Below are 6,000 nucleotides of genomic sequence, written 5' to 3' on the forward strand. Positions count from 1 at the left end.
TTTTCTATTCATTCTTGCAATTTTTGAAAGACTATAATTCTCCATGCTTAGAATTCCCAACTTCATCTAGAGAAAAAAGTACATATCAACTATTATTTAGCTCCATTTATCATTTATATTTAAAAAACCAGACAATTAATAAAACCATAACTTATTATTGTAAAATGTTTGTTGAATGATGTTAAAAGCATCCAAGTTAAATATAGAAACTGTGTTTTCCTCAAAAGTGCATTTATATTAAAATTAACATATAGAATCATATTTTATTATATGTATCATTATTAATATACTTACCAAATTAATCTTGTTTATACTGTAATTTTTTATGATCTTGCATATGATTTTTGTTTCCATATTATTGCGGTGATCATGTTGATTGGTATCTTTATGATATATTTGTTTCTTTTCTAAATAATAGGGTGATATTTTTGTAAAAGTTATATTAATCTTTAAAATAATTAATTTATTGTATAAATTAAATCATTATTTTTTTACTGAATTTATTTAACATTTATATCGAACTTCAAGTGTAGGTCTTCATTTCTTAGAGTCATGTAGTCATCGTAAGAATTTATTTATTTTAATCATGTTGTATCAGTATTAACTTATCGCAAGAATTTATTTATTTTACTTATATTGTATCAGTATTAACCTTTTAACAAATCAAACTTTTTATCTTTCAAGTGAATAGCACATTAATTCTATGAACCATATTTAATTTAATACTTATAAACTTTGACATGTGTCAGGCATATGATCTTTGTTTCCATATTATTGCGGTTGCATGATATTTTTGAGTGTAATATATTTGATGATCATGCTGATTGGTATCTTTATGATATATTTGTTTCTTTTCTAAATAATAGGGTGATATTTTTGTAAAAGTTATATTAATCTTTAAAATAATTAATTTATTTTATAAATTAAATCATTATTTTTTTACTGAATTTATTTAACATTTATATCGAACTTCAAGTGTAGGTCTTCATTTCTTAGAGTCATGTAGTCATCGTAAGAATTTATTTATTTTAATCATGTTGTATCAATATTAACTTATCGCAAGAATTTATTTATTTTACTTATATTGTATCAGTATTAACCTTTTAACAAATCAAACTTTTTATCTTTCAAGTGAATAGCACATTAATTCTATGAACCATATTTAATTTACTACTTATAAACTTTGACATGTGTCAGGCATATGATCTTTGTTTCCATATTATTGCGGTTGCATAATATTTTTGAGTGTAATATATTTGATGATCATGTTAATTGGTATCTTTATGATATATTTGTTTCTTTTCTAAATAATAGGGTGATATTTTTGTAAAAGTTATATTAATCTTTAAAATAATTAATTTATTGTATAAATTAAATCATTATTTTTTTACTGAATTTATTTAACATTTATATCGAACTTCAAGTGTAGGTCTTCATTTCTTAGAGTCATGTAGTCATCGCTAGAATTTATTTATTTTAATCATGCTGTATCAATATTAACTTATCGCAAGAATTTATTTATTTTTACTTATATTGTATCAGTATTAACCTTTTAACAAATCAAACTTTTTATCTTTCAAGTGAATAGCACATTAATTCTATGAACCATATTTAATTTACTACTTATAAAGTTTTTAAAATTGTTATATACACATTTAATATATACAAAATATGAAAAATTAGATCTTTTAGTATACAATGTTGATTTATCGATTAATTTATTTAACCTTTTCATGTAAGCTAAATTATTTCATAGTATTTCAATCGTTGAGTGTGTTTACTAATTATGTTTACATGATTTTGGATTAGAGCCATTTAATCATCGCAGCTCATGCGTTTTGTTTTATTAATATTATGTTTATACAATATAATGTTGGGTTTTAAATGATAACAATTATTCACAAAGTTTTGGTTTATTTACAAAGTTTTGGTTTAAAAGGATGAAAATCATAAACAGTAATTGATATTATTGCTATAAATTATTTAGTGGTGTTATATATTGTAAACATTCTCATATGAACATTTGAAAATGTTTGATTTGTCAAGGATTAGTAAATAAATAGAAATTAATTGCTATAAATCATTGAAAAGTTAATAGATAAGTAAACAGATTATAGTTTTGAACATAAATGATTCCAAAAACAATAACAATGACTCAACATGAATCAATTATTCTAAAAACACAGTCCACCTAATGCATCAACTCATAAAAATAAACTAAAAAACATTGTATATTAGAAGTAATAGATCTAATTTATTATAGGGTCCTTCTCCTTCTTCACAACAATATGTTTTTTGCTGGTAGAACACTCAAGATCACTTATGTCATATATGTTGTCCAAACCTCTTTTAGTATTGATTTGATCCTCAACTGTCTTCTTATTTGTGGAATATTCACAGTCACTAATGTCAATGACCTTCTCCAATCCTCCTTTAATTGGTGTTTGAAAGTTGCTATTTTCTGTTGTTGAGTCACAATTCTGCATTTGAAATAATTATGTTCAATAATGTTTACATATTTTTTTTATGAACATATCATATCATACAAACTAAAAAATATTACCTGCATAATATCTTGATTCATAGAAGTGGAATGTTCTTTTGATTCAACAGTATTATCATTTTCCTTCTAATTGAAAAATTAACATTTAGTCATTTGGTAGTTTAATTTATATATGTGAAATGAATAAACTTGTATCTTGAGAAAAAAAACTAATACCTTTTTGGAGTACAAACACTGGCAGAATTTTAAAATTAGCTCTTCATCATCAGTGAGCTTACTTACTGAATATGACTTGTTTTTCTTTTCTATGTTAAAGTATTTGTTAACTTTAAACACAAACAAATACTTTTTATTGATGAGTTTTTCCAACTCCTCTGGAAACGTCTCAGTATCTCCATTCTATAAAAATAATATGAAAATAATGGGACAAAATTTATTTTTTTTTTTTCAGAAAATGTAATAGTTCAATGCTAATAATAATTACCTTAACCTGCTTATCAATTAACTCTTTAGTAGTAACTTGTAATTCTTTCTTCACTTGTGAATCAAAAAGAACAAAAGTGGATTGCCCAACACCATCCGAAACACGCACAAAAATCTTGTACCTTTAATTCACATTGATGGAATTTAGATTAGTTGAGTGTATTGTTGAAATTTTACTTGTTTTACTTGTTAATCAATAGAAGTCAAAAGCCAAAAATTTTATGTAAATTATTTACCTTGGCCAAACAATTAGAATAGGTACTTTGCATGTAAGACAACTCATGGAACCATCTGACTCTTTTTGAACAGCATCATAGCATTTGTAACATGATGAATAAGACCATTCATGCTCACAATCAATAGATGTGATTGTGCCATATGTGACATAGTAACCTTACTGTAGTTTACAATTTGCATACAATTCAGTGGTTTAGTTTTGTATTTAAGATTCTTATAAATTAAAGTTGTAAATATAACCTTTTGAAGCAGCACTATATCCTTCAATTGCACAGCCTCATGATTATGAAGAAATATTAATTCTGATGATTTTAAACTGTGATTAGACTCATCAAGCAATGACCGTTGAATTATTGAACCGTCGTTGAGTTTCCTTCTGTTGAATGAAATAAAACAGTAATTGATAGTGCATTTTGTTAGGTATTTTAATTTGGTACATGTTTAATTTGGGGCTTGGTATTAATTTCTAGATTTTTCAGATGCACACATTTACTAAGCCCCCATGCATAACTAAATAAGTTTTAAATGATATTTATACCTGTTTTTAAATTCATGCACTTCATGAATATCAGGTTCAATGGTGAGTCGCGTTATGAACATTGAATTGGTCAATGATGTCGTACCTAATACATATGGATAAAGAGTTATTAAATAAGATAAGTATTTTCTTAATCATGCAACATTCAATCAGGTTATTTTAAAATGCTTATTACCTCTCCATAATTTGACTTTTGCATATTGAATAATAATCACAAAAGATTTATTATTCTCTGGTTTGGATACGTAAATATTTAGGCTATTTAATGTTTTGCAATCAGTTCAATGTATTAGAATTGTTGGTAAACCTGTCAACACTGTTGTGTCATATTTCAAAGCAAGTATGTCATTGAAATTGGCAAAATTAAATCGGTCTGCTGGAATTGTTATGTCATTGCAGTCTCTTATGACAGAGTTCTTGAGAAAAATTATCTTGTGATTGTGTTTAGTTGCTTTATAGTCTCCAATATTTTCGGTCACTTTAAACCTTGTGATATAGTAATGTTCTCCCTCCTTGATTTTATCTTGATGAGCAGATAATACATACTTTGAGATAATAGCTTGAATTCTAGTACCCTGTAAATTAACATTTTTTCATCAGTTAAATAAATAGTAAACAAAACCAAAACATGTAAGATAGTCTATTATGTAAAACATGTATTTGCTAAACCTCTTCATCAATAAGAATTGTATGGATGCCGTTCACTTCACCATTCTGTTCATATGTTTTCCATTGATAAATTGCTTTGATTTTTATTCTCCATGTTCCGGTTTCTCCCACAATATTTCTAATCATGTGGTAGCTTCGAGCCATAGGGATAATTTGTGCTAAAAAAACTGAAATGAATGACAAAGGGCTAAAATTATTGAAGTGTTTGAGAGGTGAATGACAAAGGGCTAGAATTTTTGTAGTATTTGATAGGTGAATGACAAAAGGTTAAAATTTTTCATGCATTTATAGCATGAAAGCAGGGTTCAATAATCCTAAAATTTTCTGTAATGTTATTTTTGTATTATTCTCAAAGTTAATTTTGTTCTATTTCCAAATTAAAATCTCTAAAAATAAAATCCTCTCAATTTTCCCCAAATAGAACACTAAAAATCAAATTTGGACTTCACTGTAATTTTATTGCTTCTCTTATGACTTGTCTGATTTAATATCTAAAATCAGTATAATTAATTTTAAAGTGTTATTCTCAAAGTTAATTTTGTTCTATTTCCAAATTAAAATCTCTAAAAATAAAATCCTCTCAATTTTCCCCAAATAGAACACTAAAAATCAAATTTGGACTTCACTGTAATTTTATTGCTTCTCTTATGACTTGTCTGATTTAATATCTAAAATCAGTATAATTAATTTTAAAGTATGGGTGAGAATTTGACAAACTGTGTTCTAAATAAATTGCTTTATTCATGTTTTAGAGAAGTATTTATTCTGTTTTAATCCTTTAGTGTCTCAATTACAGATTGATTGTTATTTTAAAATGCTTATTACCTCTCCATAATTTGACTTTTGCATATTGAATAATAATCACAAAAGATTTATTATTCTCTGGTTTGGATACGTAACTATAAATTTCCTCTGCATATTGTTCCCAAAACCTTCCTGAAATTTGGTTGTTCCTACATCAAACACAAGGTTTAAATAATTATTTAATCTCAATTTTTCTGTAATTTAATTTTAATAAAATATTATATTAAAATGACTTACTCCTCATCAATCAATTCAAGGTTGATTGATAATTTGAAACCATCATTTACATTACTATATGCAGTTACTTCTGCAATTATGTCTGTATAGAAGAAGTAAAAGGTAAATATTTAGGCTATTTAATGTTTTACAATCAGTTCAATGTATTAGAATTGTTGGTAAACCTGTCAACACTGTTGTGTCATATTTCAAAGCAAGTATGTCATTGAAATTGGCAAAATTAAATCGGTCTGCTGGAATTGTTATGTCATTGCAGTCTCTTATGACAGAGTTCTTGAGAAAAATTATCTTGTGATTGTGTTTAGTTGCTTTATAGTCTCCAATATTTTCGGTCACTTTAAACCTTGTGATATAGTAATGTTCTCCCTCCTTGATTTTATCTTGATGAGCAGATAATACATACTTTGAGATAATAGCTTGAATTCTAGTACCCTGTAAATTAACATTTTTTCATCAGTTAAATAAATAGTAAACAAAACCAAAACATGTAAGATAGTCTATTATGTAAAACATGTATTTGCTAAACCTC

The sequence above is a fragment of the Amaranthus tricolor genome, chromosome 4 (genome assembly GCF_026212465.1).
Source record: "Amaranthus tricolor cultivar Red isolate AtriRed21 chromosome 4, ASM2621246v1, whole genome shotgun sequence".
Lineage (NCBI taxonomy): Eukaryota > Viridiplantae > Streptophyta > Magnoliopsida > Caryophyllales > Amaranthaceae > Amaranthus > Amaranthus tricolor.